The following is a 23080-nucleotide window of genomic DNA, read 5'->3' as shown; positions in this document are numbered from 1 at the left end:
TAAGTAATGTTTTACTCAATACTGTTTATATCCTAGAATTACAATATAGGAATTTATTAAGGAAAATTCAGGTTTGTCATGAAGATTTATTTAAGGATATTCATGGTTGTATTATTGCAAAATAAGAAAATTTACAAAGGCGTAAACTGAAGGAAGTTTTTCCTCCCAACACACTGGAGGAGATTTACCTCTTATTTACTTTTTGCCTATTACTCTAGAAATCATCTAGCTGCCTACCTACGTTATAGAATATTTTTTATTTTTGCAAAAAAGGATATCATATATACTATACTGCTACTTTACATATCACAAATACAGTCATATTTACTCCACTAGCCCTAATGACTATGAGATAAAAATCTCACCGTTGAGTTTAACAACTCTCAGTGGCTCCCAAAGGTAGGCATCATGAATTAAGTCATTCAATGACTTAAGCAATGACTTAATTAATGACTTTTTTGAGGAAATACCTATATAAAGTTGTTTTCAGATACTTGTTATGCATATTCTACACAGTGCATATGAAAAATCATGATTTATAATTTTGAAGGATTAGCCACTTGAAGTGATTTTCCCATTTCTATTCCTAAACTCACCTTGGAAATGTCATTATTATTTAGTAAATTAAATAATATTCTGTTTAAAAGTAAATAAAACTTACTTTTAATAAGGTTATCTTAAGGCTTATGGATGCAGTTAAGTGCCTCATATTTTGTTATAGATAATACAACACCAATAAAAAGGATAAAACTAGAAATAAGTTCACACATTTTAAGAACTATTGTACCAAAATTCCACTGATTTATTTAAGATTAATTTTAACTTAAAAAGGAAAATTAAAAAATCTGAAATTTAAAAGTATATCATTTTAGGAATCTTCTTCATGTTGGAGCCATAGAAATAAAAATTGGAATCAAGACATGCTTCTGATAAGTTGTTGATGCAAAAAATTATATTTCAACACATTATGTATCTCTTTAATTCCCTTGCAGAGCAAGAGTTTTCACACACAGCAGTTGAAAACTAGGTTTTAAAAAGAATTTCTCTTCATAGTAAAACATTTTTACTCAAATATCAGTTTAATAACATTGTAAAGTTAATAAGATATTGACAAACAAGGTATTTCTATACTTTATCAAAGAACTACTAGCCATTTCAGGGAAATATATGAAAAGATTTGATTCTATGTCAACATAGACCTTTAATGTCCCCACAAATAACTCTGAATTTAATTTTCATAACTCTATACACCGAGAAAACAACCATTTGTCTGATTATACAGATCTTGATAATCTTACCTTTATCCTTTATCTGCTCAGGAGCTAAGAGAGTGGGCTGTAAAGCGTGAATCACAGCTTCCTTCAGCTGTGGCTCGTAGGCAAATGACCGACTCAGCTCTTCAAGCTTTCCTTGTTTTATGGGCAAACTATAAATACTAAAACGTGTTTACAAAAAACATAGTGCATGCATTAAATATGATCATGCAAGCATGTATAAATGGGACTTAGTATACCTCTTGATAATAATAATATGCTCAATAAAATATTATTATATTTTCCTTTAAGGTATTATATCATTAAATCCACATTCTAAATATAAGCAAATCACTAAGAAGCTTTGTAATTCAACTACTATTATTTATATTTATATACAATACACCTCAAAATAAAATAAAAAATATTAATATACTGTGACACCTCCCAGAAACAATGTACACATTCCAGAACAAACACTCAGACGAGATTACAGGTATCCTAATTCATAGGCCATGGTTTATAATGCTTTTCTGCTTGTACTCAAAAAGTTTTATGGCACTAGTGAGCAGCTGCCAGATGCCCCTGAAAGTGAAATCTATAAGCAGATAGGGCAATGGAGCTCAAGTGTAGCTCCTGGCCCAGCAGTATCAGCATCACCTGGAACTTGTTAGAAACATTAATATTTAGGCCCCAGGCCAGATCTACTAAATCTGAACTCTAGGGGTGAGGTCCAGCAATGTGATTTTGAGCAGGCCTTCCAGGTGATTCTGATGCAGGCTCTAGTTTGAGAACCACTGGTTTATGCTAGATACCAGGTCACTGTTGGCTAGAAAAATCTGGCAAAAAGTGTTTGTAAATGTTCAGTTCCTGACAACCTCCAGACCTTGATATCCTCACAAATAGGAAAAATATAGGTTGTTTCACACCAGAAGGGTCAACCTCACCAACCCCCAGGAAGGAATAAACACAAGAAAAATAGAGAAGGAAGATATTCTTCTCAAGATTAAAACAAACAAACCAAAAACTCCAAATAACATGAAACAACAAACGAGTCAGCCAAACTGACAAACATATCCCATTGCTAGAGAGGTGAGTCAACACTTTACATTTTTATTGAGACTTTTCCCCCAAGTCCATCAATTTTGCAGGGACAATATTTTGAAAATATATAGTAGGGGCACCTGGTTGACTCAGTGGCTGAGCATCTGCCTTTGGCTCAGGGCATGATCCCAGAGTCCTGGGATCAAATCCCACATCAGGCTCCCCACGGGGATCCTGCTTCTCCCTCTACCTATATCTTTGCCTCTCTCTGTGTCTCTAATGAATAAATAAATGAAATATTTAATATATATATAGTAAACTATTTCACTTAGAAATTGGTTAAGTTACAAAAAAATGAGCTGCTTTAATTTGTGAAGTCCTGTAAATTGATAGCATTATGATTTCCTCTGCTGTCCTATATGGTAGCCACAGACCACATGTGGCTTTTTAAAGAAAAATTTTAAATTACTTAAAATAAAAAATTTAGTTTCTCACTTCTAATAGTATCATTTCAAGTACTTAAACAGTTATATGTGGCTAATGGATAGCATATTTGAAAATCCATGTGTAGGACATTTCCATCATCACTGAAAATTTTGATGAATATTACTGATTTAGGCAAATGTCATGATTTATACTTTGTCTATAATAGGCACTTTGTTTATTTATTTCTTGGCCTAATTACTTAATTATTTATTTCTACTCTGGTTTGTTCCATAAATAATTTAAGGCAACACAGATAAAATATGAATAAGCACCTGCAGTAAGCGATGAAAAGACTATAATTACAAAAAAGATAAGAAGAAATACAAGATGAAGTTATGGGACAGGAATCCATGCTTCCTGCAGATTTTCTATAGGTAAAATTAGAAATTATGATTTCTAGTAGCCAATTTAGGAAGGAGGCAAAAACCAAATTGTTAGATTTGGGAAGTTCACACAAGAGAAATTGACAAGTACCCCATTCTCTCAGGAGAAAGAAACACAGTTACTCAAGTTCTAAAACCTACCAGATATTTATTTTGTGACTCTCATAAGAAAATATGAATTAAGTATAAAAATATGGTCTTACCATCATTTCTATATTAAAATGATGAATTTCATCAAGCTATTTCACATAATGTCCCTCTGTGATATCAGCAATCATACCAATGCTCATTTAGGATAATAAATCCTCTAGGATAACAAAAGAATGGAAGCATTTAGCAAACAATGGAGGGTCTAAATTCACAGAACTACTTTAGAATAATTAGTCTTATAGACCTTCTCTATGTTATTTGGTACACTTATGATTTTAAGAATTTTATAGGTATGTTACAGAACCCCACAAAGAATATTCAAATAAATTTGAATATAATGTAGGGGTTTCATTTAACTTGTACATATGTGTTCACACACCAAGTGGCTATTACCCAAGTAATGGGGGCCAGTGAGAATTGTAATTGTGTAGGATATATTTCACAAAGAGTCTCATTCACTTAATATTTGGATAGATGTAATTAATCAATGATCAAGATTATATTCTTTGAAAGGTCCCAGAACATCTTGTCCCATTTTTTGGTTAAAAAAATAAAGTTATATACTTTACATGCCAACCAGGAAAGAGGCTGTATTAGTCTCTTGCTTTAAAAATTGATGAGATTGAAAATTATATGTAACTGAATAAAAAATCAGTCCACTTCCCAATATTTATTTATATAAGGGAATGATCTTGGGCTAGAACCTTTGCAAACACTCAATGAATACTTGTCTACTAGCATGAGTAACATCACTAGCAACCAGGGGCCTGGTGGACAACTAGTGTTTAAAGATAACTCATTGATAGTACAACGTTAGGCTGGATGGAAGGGGTGTTGTGTCATGCCAAAGAACTTAGATTTGGCCCCTTCCATTTCACTGGAAACTAATTTCAATATATTTGCAAAACATACAAATATGTAAATAGGTATGGTGTGGCTGACAGAATTTAAATTTAAAAATATTTAAGACAAAAACGTTCAATCTAATTATTTGTTAATATTTAATATGTATGAAAGTGTTAATATGAATCTAAGTGTTAAACTTAATTAACTATATGCTTAAGTCTTGTATAACAATTTTTGTGTGTATTTTGTTTAAATGTAAATTCATTATGAGCCATAAATGATATGGGCTGCTACAAAGTCTAATGCCTTTATTTATTTATTTTTTTTGTCATAGCAATAAAAGCCTCATGTAAAGTTCAAGGAAATACTGAGAAATTATCATTGGGCTCTGCACTGATATTTTGTTTGTCTGAGCAGCAAGTTTTAAAACAGACGCTGACAAGTTATTGATGTCTAAAAACATATGCTAAGATTGATGAAAGTTCTCTAAACTCTGTCATCTGAGTAGCATTTGCAATAACAATGAGATTGAGATGACAATCAGAGCGGCTGGAGGAAACTCAACCTGGCAAGCCAGGATGTTATTTGGGAATGGTGAAACACAGAGTAATGGATCTAGGATTAATGAGGTGAGTATTCCTCATTTTAGAAAGCCATTATCAGAGAAGTTACAACATCAAGCTAAGGAAAGTGAAATTGTCAAGAGAAAGCAGAGTCCCCTTCTTACAGGAATTGGTTTCCAGACTGGACAGTAGTTCTCTGGACAGTAGTTTTCTGGGGGAGGACGGTGGGACAGACTGGGTATTTAAGAATAGGTGGAAATCTAGAATTTAGAATTGAAGTGTCCAGGTAGAGCTAGATTAACATTATTAAAGATAAATGTATGAATTTAAGTAATTTAAGAATTACTTAAATCATTTTTGTTTAAGTTTAGGTAATGATTTATGGCTATTACACTAATTAAATGACAACTGAAACACAGTTCTACCCTCCTGCATCCTTGGCAGAAATTGCTATATACTCCTGACACTCTTACTCACTGAGAAGTCACATGGCCTACAAATCATTTTTTTTTGTTTTTTTTTGTTTTTGTTTTTTTTTCTCATTTTTTTTTAAAACAGCACTTCAAAGTCAACACTACGTTCAGAAGAACCAGAACATATAAAATGTAGAGACTGGGTAGACTGGTATCGAAGAAGGCTGGAGGGATTAAAAAAAAGAAGATAGGAATGTGAATGGTAAAATATTCATATGGCATCTTACCATTCTTGAAGAGCGCTCTTACGTGGCATTCACAAAAGCAATAATCAGCGTAAATATGATGGTTATAAGCACAAACTCGGGAATCAGTTTGAATCCTGGTTCCATCAATTACCACCTGTACTAACTTAGCAAATTGTACAGCTTCTCTATACCTTTCATTATCTGTAAAATAACAGGGATGTTGTGAGAAGTAATGAGTTAATACATCTGACTTGGTGATAGCAGTGCATGGTGCAAAGTCAAGGCTCTAGGAATACCAACTATTATCATTACAAATGTTTGAATATAATTTTAAAACAGACAAGGTTGGCAAGACAAGGTAGCAAAGTATCACAGCATATGTCAGGAGTAAAATTAAGCTAGATTTGAATTATGCCTCTACTATTTATTAGTGGGATGTTTTTAGCCAATTTAAGCATTAGTCTCCTCACTTCTAGAGGGAAAATCACCCTACTTGCCTCTTAATTTATTATAAGGTCTAAGCACAACACACACACACATATACACACACAGAATTCAAAATACAGAATCTGAAATAGAGCAGAATCTTGATAAGTGAATGGTATTAAGATCATTGTTGTTGTTGTTTTTTTTTAAGATCATTGTTGTTAACACAAGTTATGAACTTGAGTCACCTCACTGTTTCTTTGTCATAGAATGAGTGAACTATAATCTTTGTCATATAAAATATAAGTAAAACTTAATGTGAAATAAACCTTACTTGAAGTTGCTTCTTTGCCAGAGTTGCAAGGACATATAACTTCTGAATTTGTCAATAATATTTTTCACATAATTTGCCCTCCTTTCAAGAAAGAAGAAAGGCAAGTATCAAGAATGGCAGCCGTGTGTGTGTGTGTGTGTGTGTGTATGTATATATATACACATACATATATATAGTGACAATGATAATTGCATTTCAAAATGTCTAAACAGCAGTTTTAAAAAAATAATTGTAGATTTACTATTGCTGTTATTTAGAAATATCTCCTCAAACTTATCTAAAACCTTTGGTGTTTAAAATTTTCCACTCCAATATCCGAGGCTAAAAATAAGTGAATAATGCACGATCAAAGGAGTGATTTTAATTGCATTTCTCTGACTTTAATAACTTGAAGCACAGAATTTAATAACCTCAAGCACTGGAGGAGTCTATCAAAATGTCAATGAAATGCCTATTAAAACAGAGATAAACAAAGCACAGATACCATACTAAGTGTAGCCCAATCCTGATAAGTGGTAATAAAATTTAACTGGGTGCTTTTGTACTGAATTTTATCTGAAAATCTCAGTGACTTTTAGAAATGTTAATTTAGTCCCAGATCATTATTTTGAGGATGTTTTGAAAGAATCGGGGTATCCTTTCTTCTAAAACAGAAGCACAGTATGTTGGGGGGAATCCTTACACATCAACTTGTTACTGGAAAAAAATATAAAGACTAGACCAACAGATCCAGAGATTATCAATGGGAAAAATAGAATTTTGTCTGAAGATTCTGAAGCGTACATTAATCTGCTTAGAAGTTTGATATATGATTATAACTTATAATAGCTATTTAAATGTTTGGGGAAAAAAGGTTGTGTCTCATGTGAGATATGGACCTGAGGACTGGATAGCCAACCCGAGTCTCTTTGGAACAATAATTGTATGACTTTCACGTAAAAAATGCAGGAATAGCTCTAAAGTGTTGTAGAGTTTGTTGTACCATTTTTCTTTCTATAGCTTTTTCTTCTCAATCTTCAAATACATTCTTTAAGAGTTCTTACCTGCCAACACACCCCTTCCTCTCCAACATTTCTGGACTGTTCTCTGCATACAGCTAGATGGTGATACGAGGGAAATGTGTCTTAAGTAATGGAAATGTAACCTGGTTTTCAGAAAACTTGGGCTTTTAGCACATATTTTTATTATTGTGGGAAATATCAGAGAGGGAGACAGAACAGGAAGACTCCTAACTCTGGGAAATGAACTAGGGGTGGTGAAAGGGGAGCTGGGTGGGGGGTGGGGGTGAATGGGTGACGGGCACTGAGGGGGGCACTTGACGGGATGAGCACTGGGTGTTATTCTGTATGTTGGCAAATTGAACACCAATAAAAAATAAATTTATTATTTAAAAAATCTCTTAATTTGAGTTATCTTTGTGAAATAAAGAGCTGGAGTTAAAATTTCTTCTTAATCTAACCCAATTATTGATATTTTCCTAATCTGGTATTAATGCAAATAAATATGCAAATGCGTACCACACTGACTTTAAAGATCATTCAAGAAAAAGTTGGGTGATTTTTATTTATTTTTTGTTTAGCTTTGTTTTATTTTTAGACAGTGTAAAATACTGATGTGGCAAATTTAAACCAGTAAAAATTTCTTTTTTTTGGAGGAAGAAGTATTTCCTGTATACTTTACATGATAGCTACCTAGTAATTGTATAAATATCCATCTCCATTTTTCTATTAGCCAGATAGGCTACGTTCTGCTACCCTAACATGTAGACTAATTTCAACAGAAGAAGTTTATTTCTTAATTACAATGCCTCATACGGGTTGACAGTGGAAGCCTCTGCTCATTGCTATCACACACAAAATCAGGCTGTTTAAAGGCCTCATTCTGACACATGCTTCACAATTACTATAATATGAGAAGAGAAGGCCAGAAAATTGGCCATCAAAAATAAACTCTCTGCCCCAAAATGACACACATATCTACTCATATATCACTGGTTAGAAATAATCACATGGCTATATACAAGCTCAGTGACAAAAAAAAGAAAAAGTGTTCATACACTCAACATTGACTAAAAATAGCAAGTTAACTATGTAAAATGTGTCTAATTGTGCATCAACCTATTCATCTTTTTTGCATAGTGCAATGCACTGGATATCTTTTTCACTGAATATCTATGGCAACTTCGAAAGTATTCTCTAAACCTGGACTCAACCAACACTTGAGAGATTAAAACATCAAAATGCATTACAAGGATCATTGAACAAAGGGGGATTTTGAATATGAAGCTGGTATTTCATTTTGAAAGTATCAGAACTTGCCAATGGAGTTAGGACCCTGGAGTACTATAACTCACAATCCATGCCCTAGAATTTCATGCCTGTTGAACCAGAACTCAACAATAAAAAGAGATCTAATTGCTCACCCTAGAGATGTTTTCTAATTCCTTAAGATCAATCATTCATGAGCTGAGATTTATTTAAACATACCCATGGCATGAAAGAGTCCATGATACTTCCTAAATACAAGATTCTATGTCTCAAAAATGAAAATTGAAACGGGATACTCTTTCCCACATCGAAATTAACTTATAAATAAAATAGAAAGTTCATACTTCTACTTTGCAGTCATATTTCAAATTCATCAGATTGAATCTGAAGAGGTTATTAGAAAATGTTCTTCCTTTATCATTTAAACATTATTTTAAAGAAGATTATAATGAACAGACATTCATTTTATACAGTATGGCTGAATCATAGCTACCAAACAAACCTGAGGCCTTCCTATTACAATTTTAAACACCAGTACGTCAGGTGTCATTTATTTTGCCACAGTAGCAACCCACACTAAACACATTATTCTGAGAGAATAACTGTCTCATAATACATCAGGTATCTAATACTTCAGGTATCTATGATGCTTCACGACATGGATTGAAACATTCTAGAAATATAAAGAAAATGTTTAGAAGAGTCATGTCTTGTTTTCAAGGAAAGCAGTATTTATTTTAGTTAGGTGAACAACTTCTAGTTTGTACACAGGTTTTGTCATAAAATCTTATTTATAGGTATGTTATTTGGGGTTCTAAATTGGTTTTCTCAAAAGTGCAATGCAATGTTATGTCTAGTAGTTCCTTCCCACAAAATTCCATTTAGCCCATGTTGTATTTGAGCTAAATTACTGATATAGCTCCTCTACTCCGGATCTAACATAAAATTTACCAAAAGATGCATGAGGGAGAAAAGAGAGAAATGGGATCTCCTAGGTATTGAAATAAGAAGTATTCATCTTGGGACACTTGGGTGGCTGAGCGGTTAAGCATCTGCCTTTGCCTCAGGGCGTGATCCCGGAGTCTTAGGATTGAGCCCAAATGGGGCTCCCTGTGGGGAGCCTGCTTCTCCCTCTGACTGTCTCTGCCTCTCTTTCTCTATGTCTTTCATGAGTGAATAACTAAAATATTTTTAAAAAAAGAAGTATTCATCTTCAGCTTCTTCCTATATAATTCCTTTGCCCCTCTCCAACCTCCATGAACTTCTACCCCTGCTTCAGGCACTCATCTCACACCCTTGAATCACTTTAGCCTCCCAGACTAGATTGTGATGTTTTGGAGTTAGGACAGTAAGCAAAAATATGGAGGTTAATTCAAATGACTTTCCGCATTTCCTCTGATCTTAGGTTTCACGGAGATAAAAATACATTAAAAAGAATTTACATTAACATATTTATGACCAATGAATGTAGCAAATCTCAACAATAGGCTTTACAGACAGTTCTAAAAAGATAAATAGAGAATTCCAGGCTCTGTTAGAGAGAAATTTGTGTTAGTAGCCTTAATACTCATGGTATATTTTTGGGAGTCTGTACTTTTCCTCAGCACTACTAATTTATCAGAGTTTTTAATAGCTTTATTGCTTCATCTACATATTACAGATTCTCTAAAAGTTATAGCATTTCATATTTAATTAGAGGTTAATAGATTCTTATAAATTTCAACAATCAATTTATTTTTATGATTTATTTTGTATTCTAATTGACATACATAATTAATTGGTAAAATGTTATTTTTTAAGATTTTTGCCTTGTAAACTCAAGAAACTCTCTAATTAAAATTATTCATAAACTTGATAGAAAAATAATAAGGTAATTTGAATATGACTTAAGCTATGCAAAATATCTAATAGTGTCTAAAAATCCATATCATATTTAAAATTTAAAATGAGAAGTACCTCAAATTTATAGTAAATACTAAATTCCATGTAGTATGATATAATGGGGATGGCATGTATTACACTTTTTTGCTGAACAATTAGCCAGGACATGAGTACATACCCAAAAGAGTCCCCAAAAGAAAGTGAGAGTAAAAGGCAAAATCTGAAAAAGATATTAACAATACATTTATGTGACCAGGGTTTAGTATTCAGAAATAATACAGGACTATAAAAAAATAAAATACTCTAAGAATAAAATATAAAGAAATATGCCACATTAATATGAAAAAATCAAATACCATAAAGAACATTAGATCTTTATCATAATTTTTACAGTAGCTTTAGGGACTTCCTTAAACTTTGAACCTTAAAAATGAAATCACTTTGATTATTATTTAGCATTTCCATTGAGGCAATGGAAAGGAAATTTCCCAAAGGAAATTTCCTGGGTATCTTCCCAATCTATCAGAACTGAGTGTTGTTCACTGCCCAAGGCACTTATACATAGCAAATGGCATGTGGATAAGATCAAAGAAGCAAGAGTAGGTGAGAGAGTTTTCATACCCCAATGCAGGTCTGACATCTGTAAAAGAAGAGTGGGAGGAAGGAGGATTGTGTAGGAGGACTCTCAGGCTATATAGTGTAGAACATAGAAAACACTTTTATAAGACTAGATCATTTGGTCTATTCCAGTTCTGAAAAATTAGATGTTGAGATGTCTTATGTTATTGCCCTGAGTAAGAATAGTTCACTCCTCAGAGAACTTAACTATTGCTTATATGCATCATACCAGCTTATTAATTTACCAAATGCTTATGCTGATTATATATGTGTATGTATGTGTGCATACACATGCACACAATATATATATCTCGGTACTAATAACCCATCAGGATTACAGATGAATATACTACACGGTAGAGTCATAAATACAGATGAAACAAGGTAGTTTCATTTGGTCATTTACTTTGCTCTACCAAGTATATTCATTAATTCCACTTATTTTTATTGAGCACTTATATGGTGCAGAAAACTTTGCTAGGTCCTAGAGAAATAATAGCAAACCAAAACTCATTTGATTCCTCATGGAGAGCACTTCCTAGTGAGCTGTTTATCACTTATTGCATAGAAGGAAGGAAACCAAGTTTATACGACAGTTTCTTCTTAAAACACACACACACACTAATTTTACTCAGACTTTATTAACTATTTTTAATTGATTTTTAGAACTATATAAATAATTTGCCCTGGAGCATCAAGAGCAAGACCCATCTCTTTCAATCTCATTCATTTCAGAGACAAATAATTGTGTTAGCTTAATTGCTGCTTTAATTTGTGTCAATTTTCATTTGGTTCTTATGGGTGGAGCAAATTAGTATTTGTGTCAAGAAATCTAGCCTCTTCTTTTTCTATTTTTTTAAGATTTTATTTATTTACTCATGAGAGACAGAGAGAGAGAGAGAGGCACAGACAGAGGCAGAGGGAGAAGCAGGCTCCATGTAGGGAGCCTGACATGGGACTTGATCCTGGGTCTCCAGGATCAGGCCCTCGGCTGAAGGCGGCGCTAAACCACTGAGCCACCAGGGCTGCCTGCTTTTTTCTATTATTATTAATTTGTTCTTATCCCTTTTCTCCATGGTATATAACACCTATTGACAATGTAATACATTTAATTTGTTCTGGCTTATAATTACAAAATTTTCAGAATTAAAAATTTGACTTGACTACATAATTATATTTAAATAATAGAAGATACAAGTAAAAAGTTTCTTTCTTACCTATTGTTCTTATTGTTTTGGAACCAAAACATGGCAAAGCACCAAGGAGAGAATCCATGATGTTTTTATATATAATCTAGGACCATGAAAAATATCTAGGCTGCCTAAGGTTTGAAAAAATAAACAGATATGAATAAATCAGAAGGAGGGCAGAAATATAGAAATAAGTTGAGTAGGAAATGGTTAAAGTTAAAGTTAGTAAGTGTGACAAAAACAATGGGAAAGAGGCAAAAGCATAATTAAAAAGTCATGGATATAATTTAAAAAAAATAGAAATGATTGGGGTATGAAGAGACCAGTACCTGATTTTTGTCAAATGCTGAGAGGTGAGTTGAGGTTTGTGATCTAATGCCAACAGTTTAACTGGACAACTAAGTCTTTCTGACCATCCCTCCAGGTTGTACAGTAGTAATTGTTGCAGGATGTATTAAGGGTTCCAATAAAACTTGAATATCTTTACCATCTCAAAATATATATAAAAGAAATATTTAATTATAATACATTTCAATAAGATGAAATAGGCAATCATTTCCTGAAAAATGTTATCGTTATGGAATTACTGAAATATTTATAAAGTTGGAAGTTACAGTTATTTGCATATATGAGCACTCTTAATTGCATTTGCATACATGTCATTATAATTATTCAACTTGCATATAAATTGAATGATTGGATTATATTATTTGAATACTTTAGAGGAATTGCAGAATTATAGCAGTATTTTGCAGGAAAAAACATTTTAACCTCCAAATATATGACTAACTGTTCTTTTAAATTTTATTTTATTATGAAATATATCATTATCACCAACTTGTGTATATAAGGAACATTTTGTGGTTAAAGAAGAATAATGAAATAAACACCCTTAATGCTGTACATAGATTGGCAAATAAAATGTTACCAGTATCTTTGATGTCCTCAAAGTAGCTCTATCCAAATGTACCCCTATTCTTCCAAAAAAAATGCCAATCAGTAATGTGTTATTTTACCCATTTTTTTAAAAAGAGGGAGAGAGGGAGCAAGAGAGAGAGAGAGTAAAGGGAGATAGAGAATCTTAAGCAGGCTCTACTCCCAGTGCAGAACCTGACATGGGGCTTGATCTCACTACCCTGAGATCATGACCTGAACCAAAATTAAGAGTAGGACACTTAGCTGACTGAGCCACCCAGGCATCCTTATTTTTATCCATTTTAATAATGAGATAATTAGACATAGAGAATACAAGCAGAGAAAAATGAAGAAAATTAAAATGGCAATCTCCATTTATCACAGAAAAAGACTCATGTAACCTCCAACTAGGAAAAGAAGATATAATGAGCACCAGTAAAGCCTCTCTTGTGGTCCTTCTCAATATTTCAGCCCCCGCCCAAAGTTAACTATATACTGACTTTTTATTTTATAGTAATTATGGCCATGAATTTCTTTAGCGTTTTATCATCCCAGCAAGCATCTGTTAAGACTTTGGTTTAATTTTGGTGACTTTAGAACTTCATATAAGTGAAATCAACAGAATATATGTTCTTTTGGGTCTGGATTTTTTGTTCAATATTCTACTAATGTATTATATGTAGCTGTATTTCATATATATTGCATTATTGAATGCCACTGTAGGATTTTATCACAATATATCCATTCTAAGTGCACATTTAGAATGTTGCAAGTTTTTAGTTATTATTCCACAACTTAGCCATGGCTATTCTTGTACAAATTACTCAGTGTACATATGTAATAAGTTCATTTGCCTGTATCCAGGTATGAAGTTAAAAAGTGGCATGGCATATGTACCAGTACTAGTAGAAATCTTTCTTAACTGGTTGTAAAATTTATCTCTAACCAGGAAAAAGAGCCATCAGAAGCTTATAAGATTTCCTATCCACATCCTTATCAACTTGTTTTTTGATTTAAAATTATTTTAATATATAATAAATCTTGTGGTCATACAATAATGTATCATGTTTTAAATTATAGTTTTCATCTAATTTTTAATTTCACATTTTTTGTACTGTGGGGTTTTTCTTTTAGTTTTTATTTAAATTCCAGTTAGTCAACATGTAGTGTAATATTAGTTTCAGGTGTACAATACAGTGATTTAATATTTAAGACAAAAAAACCATGTGATTTTGCTTATATGTGGAATTTAAGAAATAGAACTATGGGTTTTTTTTCGTGAAAAGTTTAAGTGTCTTATACAAACAAGTATACATCTCAATGAATTTTAACAAACTAACATATCTATGAAAACAAAAGTTAGATAATGGAACAAATATTACCAACATCCCAGAAGAAGTCTGTACCCCTTCTAGTGATTTCCCCTGGTAACCATGATACTGATCTCTAACTCCATAGGTTAATTTTGCCTGAAGTCATCAATGTTTCATGTCTCCCTATATAATTATTCCTATCTGGTAATTTTTCATAATTTTCCATTCTAACTCTGGCTTGGTTCCGAGTCACACTGTGGGATGACTGCAAAAATAATTTAAGCACATACTGATATGCACTTCCCCTATTGGGCTTACTTTTCTTTTTGCTCTCAGCCATTGACATGAAAACCTTCTACAAGTGACCTGAGAGAAAACGAGAAACACATGAAAAAAAGGAGTCACTCAGTATTTCCAGATGAAGCCAATTTTTTCACTGATGTTTGGTCTTGTTACTTCCTTTCTTCCACTGTTTTTGAGTGAATTTTCTTCTTTTTAAAGGTTCTTTAAGTGGATGCTTAGATCAATGCTTTTAAGACACTTTTCTTCACTAATGTATGCATGTTAGGGAACATATTTTCCTCTAAATACTGCTGAGGTACATTGCTCAGATGTTGATATATCATAACTTAGTTAATCCACTCAAAATGGTTTTTAATTTCGCCTCTTTTTTCTTTACTCACAAGCTATTTAGAAATATATTCCTTAATTTCCAATCAGCTAGGGTTTTCTATTTGTCATTTTGTTATTGATTTATACTTAGTTCCACTCTAGTCAAAGAAAATACTTTGGATAATTTAAGTTTAATGAATTTAAGATAAAGCTTATTTTATGACTCATTATGACAAATTTTTCTTGAGTTTTGCATTTCATTTTTGCAAGGCCAAAAATCTTGTATTCTGACATTGTTCAATACAATATCCTATAAGTTCTAACAGATTGCTTTATTATATTGTTTTTTTCATAAAATCAGTCTATTCCATTTAATTTTTTTTGCTTGTCAATTATTGAGTGAAGTATATTAATGTTTTTTCCTATGATTTGGGATCTTTTTGTTTCACTTTTCAGTTTAGTACATTGTTTATATTAAATGTATGTTATTGAATGCATACATATTTAAAACTATTAGTTGAAAACAAGTAAATTGATCTTAGTTCGTCAACATTAGTATAAATCTCCTTTATGTGTCCCTATTAGCTATTTTTGCCTTAAACTTTAACCTACCAATAGCATAGTTACACCAGATAGGTTTGTTTTGTCTACATTTTCTGTATTTTCAAATTGACATTTTGTATCTATTGTACTTTTAATTTTTAATTAGGGAATTTACATTTGATGAAATCACGGGCATATGATGCAACTGCTTATTTTTGAACCCCAGAATTAAAAGACATGGCATTCTGTCTCCCTGGCCAATTAAATGAATGAATGTTATAGATGTTGTTTTCAGATAGAAACACAAAATTTCCAGTTAAGATATTATACAACTCTTTTCCCTCTAGCACACCAATCATGGAAACACAGGGTTAGAGCTTCCTTAATCTGTGATCCTTAAGGGAGGATGGTGTAAAGCAGATTCTCAACCCCAGCAATACATGATGATACTGTGGGCATGAAATGAATATTTGCCCTTTTAAGTCTCTAAGATTTTGAGTAATTTGAGCCTAGCCTATGTTCAGTGGTGCAGGAAGTTCTACATTATGGATTCAATTATAGAATTATTTGAATTTGCTACTTTATCTTCATTTCCTTACAACACTCAGTGCTCAGTTTTTAAGTTGCATTTTTTATTTTTTTCTAGGATCTTTCCATATTACCTTTTTATTATTAGCATAAAATTATTTAGAACTTACTCTGAGAATCTCTGCAATTTTATTTGTAGTGATTATCCATTTGTTTCATGATGACCCATTGTTTCTTTTCTTTTTAAGATTTTATTCATTTATTCATGAGAGACAGAGGGAGAGAGAGAGAGGCAGAGACACAGGCAGAGGGAGAAGCAGGCTCCATGTAGGGAGCCCGATGTGGCACTCGATCCCAGGACTCCAGGATCATGCCCTGGACTGAAGGCAGACGCTCAACCACTGAGCCACCCAGGAGTCCCAACCCATTGTTTGACAGTGTTACTGTGTCTTCTTTTTTTTTTTGTATTAATCATTCTTACAAGATACTTATCTTAGAAGATATTATAGGTTAACTCTCTGAGTCTGTGATATACATTATTAATTTCTGCTGCTATTTTTAATATTTTCTTCTATCTACACTTTCTGGGTTTAGGTTTCTTGTTGAATAACTTCTTGAAATAAGGCATTGATTTTACAGCCTGTCTCTTTAAAAAAAAAAAAGATTTATTTATTTGTTTGTTTCTTTGTTTGAGAGAGTGAGAAAGCAAGACAGCAGGGACAGAGCACAAGCTGGGGGAGAGGCAGAAGGCAAGCCAGAAGCAAACTCCCTCTGGAGCAGGGAGCTTGGGGTGGGGCTCAATCCCAAGATCCTAGGATCATGACCTGTGGCAAAGGCAGACACTTAACCGGCTGAGCCACTCAAGTGTCCTACCTTTTTCTTTTTTTAATATATATTTTAATAGTGATATATTTTCTTTGAACATGATTTTTTATGTGTCCTGGATATAAATATTTTGATTATTCTTCAGTCCAATATATTTTCTAATTTCTATATAGATTTCCTTTCTGATACATATTCCTAGAAGTATGTACCTTACTTTCTAAATTTCTAAAGATATAACTGTTTGTATTCTTGTAATTGTTTTCTTACTAGATTTTTCCATGGTCAGGAAGCACAATATAAATCATTTAAGTGTTTTGAGATTTGGACTCTCCCATGAGAAACTATAGCATAAACTATATTCTCATGGGATTCTCTGCTTAAATTTGTGTAACTTTTGAGGTCTAAGACATTCTGAATAGAGAATGTGCTTAAATTGGTTCTGTCTTTAAAAAAAATGGTTCTGTCTTACTAATATTCCTGTACCTCTATAGAAACAGATATTCTCTGGCCATAAAGTATTCCCAATGAAAACATTTCAAGAAAAGGAGATGACAACCTAACAACTAATATGAGGAAACTAGGTACTTTGGGTAAAAATGGCATAAAAACAATAAAAGCAGAAATATACCCCCAAGACATTATGTATTATAATTTCTAAAGTAATATTAAATGACTGTATTGATGTATTTAAAACAATGAATGCTTCCCCCTCCAAAATAGATTCTTAAAAAAAAAGATTTTTTAGAATAACCACAGCTGAACAAAATTCAATAAACTATAATATAGACCTCAATAAGTTTATTAATAATCTAATTCAGAGAGAAAAATAAAGGGATAGAAGACATGGAAGATTGTAGGGAGTTCTAAGCACATCTACTTCTATAGAGAGATAAAATAGAATGTAGAAGTGATAATGTGGGGACGCCTGGGTGGCTCAGCAGTTGAGCGTCTGCCTTTGGCTGAGGGCGTGATCCCAGGATCCGGGATTGAGTCCCACATCGAGCTCTCTTTGAGGAGCCTGCTTTTCCCTCTGCCTATGTCTCTGCCTCTCTCTCTCTCTCTCTCTCTCTCTCTCTCTCTCTGTGTGTGTGTGTGTGTGTGTTTCTCATGAATAAATAAATAAATCTTAAAAAAAAAAGAAATGATAATATGAAGGGTGACTAAAAACAATAATCATTAAATCAAATTTGTGGAAAAAGGCTTAAAATAAAATACTGGGCAATACAGATAAGGGCTGGTTAGAATTTTTCATATTGATTGGGAGGAAAATAAAGAAGGTATGTTAAAATACCTAGGATTCTACTAAGTTTAGACAGAGGGTATATAACATTCAAACAACTAGAAGGCAGAGCAAAGCCAATTTAACACAAAGAGAAGACCTGGCTAGGCCTCAAGAAGTGACTAACCATCCAGAAATTTAATCAGTACACAAAAATATCCCACAATGAAAGTCTCAGGACTAGATGGATTTGCTAGTGGATTCCAGTAAATAGTCTATAAAGTCTTCTCAAAAACAAATCTAAAAGAGAGAGAGAGAGAGAGAAATCCCCAAACTCATTAGGTGAGGCTTACATAACCATGGTACCAAAATTTAGACAATCCTAATGACACAACTGAGCATGGATTGAAACATATTAAATCAATTTATTAGTAAATTGAACTTGAAATTATTTATTAATTAATATATTATGATCATATATTAATCATAAGCAAGTTTGAAACCTAATTCAAACTTAGAAGTATAGATGATATCAGAAAACCTAACAATGTAATTCAATCTGAAGGGGAAAAATTGTATGATGATCTCAACAGCTAAAGAAAATGTTTTGGATAAAGATTTTAAAACTTTTTATTGTATTAACTAAAAAAAAAAAAAAAACAAAATAGAAAAGGGGTGCCTTGGTGGAACACTCAGTTAAGCCTTCAACTCTTGATTTAAGCTCAGGCCATGATCTTGAGTCATAGGATGGAGCCTCTAGTTGGGCTCCAGCTCAATATGGAGGATACTTAGCAATGAATTTATGTCAAAATTCTAAAGCACATGTCATAATTATTGATGAAAATAATATTAATTATTATTATTATTATTATTATTATTATTTGTGAAATATTAGAAGATTGCCTTTTGGGTTTTTTTTTTTTTTGCCTTTTGGGTTTATTGTTGTTGTTATTTTATTTATCCATTTGAGAGAGGGAGCTCATAAGCAGGGGGAGGAACAGAGAGAGAAGGACAAGCAGACTCCATGTGCAGCACTGAGCCTGACATGGGTCTCCATCCCATGACCCTGAAATCATGACTTGAGCAGAAATCAAGAGTTGAGGGCTCAACCAACTGAGCCACCCAGGTGCCCTGAGGATAGGTTTTTGAAATCAAATTAGAAATGATGCTTATTATTAATCCTACTATTTGAGATAGTTCTGACATACTTTGTGGGTAGATTTAAGACATAAAAAAATAGATGTAATCATTGTAATTAAAGAAAAACTATCACTTTTAAATATAACATAACTACCAATGTGGAGAAATATAGATAATTTGAGCTCTTACAAGGTTGTCGACTACAAGGTTGTCTTTCTGTATGTCAGTAACATCTATGTAATAACGTAATAAAACATATCATCCATATACTAACAAACTTAACAGATGTTTAGACATGAACTAAGATCACATAAGTCCTCTCTGGAATGAAAAAACAGAATTTTGAAGACTAATGAAAAGACAAAATACTTTATCTAAATTAAAACAATAACATTATTTTTTTTAATATTTAATTTATTTATTTATGAGAGACACAGAGAGAGAGATGGAGATACAGGCAGAGGAGGAAGTAGGCTCCCTGTGGGGAGCTCAATGTGGGACTCAATTCCGGGATCCCAGGATCATGACTTGAGCCAAAAGCAGACACTCAACTGCTGAGCCACCCAGATGTCCCACATTCTCTATTTTTTGATATGATATTTTAAATTTGGTAAGATATGAATTATCCTCAAAATAGCCAATAAAGTACTTATATTTTCAGTCCATTTGCACACTTTGGAATGTGTGTGTGAATGATAACTATGCCTTAGTGTGCAAATGGCTAAAATAAGGGAAAAAAAGACAATACCAACTGTTGTGGAGGATGTAGAACAAATGGAATTCTTATGAACTCTTATAGGTTATAATACACTTACTCCATGATCCAGAAATGTTACTTCTCTGCATTTAATCAAAACAATATGTGAATAAGAATATTTTTATATTCTTTTTCGATAATAGGCCCAAAGCTAAAAAATCCAAATATCTGTTAAGAAGAAATTAGGTAAACAAATGTTTGTGTATTTATATAATAAAAAACTACTATGTCTTAGAAATGAATACACTGTTGATAAGTGTAAATCTCAACAGCTCTATGTGGACACAAAGTGCTTAGTTCTTCATATGTGACATACAAAACTAATCAATGTCCCTAGAATTCAGAACAGCAGTTGTATCATTGCCTATGGGAAGGACTGGCTGGTTCACAAAGATTGCCTGAGAAAGAACACATTTTTTTTTTCTGTTGATGTAAATATTCTATATTTCGATCGAGGAACATTCATATGGGTATATTCATTTGTCAAAACTCACTGAACTGTACACTGAAGATTTTTCCATTCCACTTTATTTAAATTACACTTTAATTTAAAAAGACATACATTTAGAGCACCTGTGTGGCCCAGTTGGTTAAATGTCCAACTCTTGACCTCAGCACAGGTCTTGATCTCAGGGTTGTGAGTTCAAGCCCTGTGTTGGGCTCTCAATGGGCATGGAGCCCACTTAAAAAAAAAAAAACAACCAACCAAACATATACATTTAAAACATTACAAACAAAGATATACATTAAACAATTTAGAATGGTTTACTATAGACATTCAGTGCAAAGGAAATGGAGAAAAGAGAAAATAAAAGAAAGGAAATAAAGAGAAGGTACAGATTAGTAAAACTAATGATAATATGTTATTCAATGAGTATCATTTCATTGAAATGAAAGCAAGAAATACATGTTTGGGGAATCATTGTTTCATGGGTATTTTCATATATCTGCAAGGCCAGGGCTTTCTGATCAAAATCATCGGCAATTTGTGTGAAGGGATGATTGAATGATGACCATGCCTGAGAAGCCAGAGATGGTGAATTTCCCAGGAGAGATTTATAGATTTGTCACTTCTAGAGCCACCTATTTATATTCCACAGGATAATGGACGAAGACTGTGGTTGCTCACAGGTTACTAAAACCTCAGAAGGCAAATTCACAGACAAGGGGTAACTCTTGTAAATAGCTGATCTATCTCTGATCCAGAAACTTCATGTTTACTGTCAGGCTAAATTTTATATATGTATTATATACACATATCTTTTTAAAATCTATTTTAAAAAATATTTTATTTATTTATTCATGAGAGACACACACACAGAGAGGCAGAGACACAGGCAGAGGGAGAAGCAGGCTCCATACAGGGAGCCTGATGTGGGACTCCATCCTGGGACTCTGGGACCACACCCTGGGCCGAGAAGGCAGACACTCAACCGCTGAGCCACCCAAGCATCCCTATATCAGTTTTTAATAAAAATTTAAGAGGCAGATGTACTTTGACTTTATATTAAGGTGGAAAATTTGCCAGATACTGTCACTGAACACAGTGTGGTGCCCCTATAAACAAATTTAGCATTAGAAGTGTTGGAAAGCAAATTATGTAAGAACTGGGAAATAGCAGAATGATATTAAAAAGTGGATGAGTTTTCCCCTGAAGCAAAATGTAGCTGTGACCCAGCAGCATCTGTATCACCTGGGAGCTTGTTAAAAATGCAGAATCACAAGATACACCCTGGATACTCAATCCAAATCCATGTTATCTGTATATACACTAAAGTCTGAGAGGCATAAAATTAGAGAAAAACTAGACTCAAGTGAAAAATGTTAAACAATAGATACAACCAAAAAGCTATGTTGGAGAAAACTTGGGTCCCAGGGGTGTCTAATTGAAAATAAGAGATCTCAGAAAGTAAAGTGAAATTATTATTTTAACAGAAATTCAAATCAAGGATCTTATTAAAAGGTGCCCTGTGAAAGCTGGTGGAGATAAAGAGTTGATAATAAGAGTAACGTGGAATCCTTCTCTTGATGCATAGAATTACAGGACACCTGCGGGTATAAGACGCTTCAACTGGAAAGATCTGATTAAATACATCAGGAATTCATATTTTTTAAGTAGACCCAGTAATTACAGCTATGAAAGTGGTGTTAATAGTTTCCTTGAGTGAGCAAGTATATAAAGTTTTATGCTGTTTATAATTAAGAAAAAGTACTTCATACCTGAGATACACTATTGGAGTGCCAGGCAGGATTATAATTAATTGGCTTTAGACTTGCTTAGTTATTGGACTGATGTTTGGGAGATATGGTCTCGATTGAGATAAAAGTGGGTGCTATTTGTCCAAAAAATAGATGCTTTGAACAGCCTTAATTAACTTAGTTCTTATTTCTCATTGAGTGTTGTCCACAAAACAAAATATATAGAGAGTAACATCTTAAGAAATTAAATGCATGATGAAGAATAAAAGTGTTCAGAAGCAGAGGTTTTCGGACTCGGATTTTTAATAATAAAATATTCTATAATAAAAATAGAAACATAGACCGTGTCGTCATCATTATCATTATAATTAACCCCAGGATGCACATTTATCAGGAGTGTCCCTGGTGTACACTTGTCTGCTTTGCACAAAGTAATGTATCACCTCAGGATTCTATTAATGTGCACCCTTTTCCCCAGCGCTTTATCTCCACCTCTATGAGTTTCCTGCAGCTGCTGTGAAAAACTATCACAACTCTTGTGATTTAACACAACTGGAAATTGTGTTACTCTCACATTTCTGTAGTCCAGAATTCTAATATGAAAGTGTCAGCAAGCCTGCATTCCCTAGAAGCTCCGGAAAAGAATACTCGCCCACCTCTTCCAACTTTGAGTGGCTGTTGGCATTCCTTGGCTTCCTTGGCTTGTGGTCCATACCGCTCTGCTCTGTCTATGCCTTTGCTCGACCTTTTCTGGGTGTCTTCTTTTCTCCCTTGAATGAGGACACCCATCACTGGATTTAAGATGCACTTACATAATCCTGGATGACCTCATCTTGAGATTCTTAATTACATTTGCAAAGTCTTTTTCTACCTCCCCCCCCCCCCCCCGCAAGGATAACATTCACAGGTTCTAGGGATTAGGACATG

The 23080-nt window shown here is 33.3% G+C and overlaps 1 long non-coding RNA gene across 1 annotated transcript in view; it reads right to left on the bottom strand.

Annotated features, from left to right (window-relative positions):
* The window catches only part of LOC121478875, a 388317-nt gene extending 386957 nt beyond the window's left edge, over nt 1-1360 (bottom strand). Inside the window, exon 1 of the long non-coding RNA XR_005984600.1 lies at nt 1299-1360. This is a non-coding gene — a long non-coding RNA (uncharacterized LOC121478875). The remainder of the gene's footprint in view (nt 1-1298) is intronic.
* Between the last annotated feature and the right edge of the window lie 21720 nt (nt 1361-23080).

The sequence above is a fragment of the Vulpes lagopus genome, chromosome 19 (assembly GCF_018345385.1).
Source record: "Vulpes lagopus strain Blue_001 chromosome 19, ASM1834538v1, whole genome shotgun sequence".
NCBI classification, from domain to species: Eukaryota; Metazoa; Chordata; class Mammalia; order Carnivora; family Canidae; genus Vulpes; species Vulpes lagopus.
Note: the sequence above shows the minus strand (reverse complement) of the source record. Positions and strands in the feature narration are given on the sequence as shown.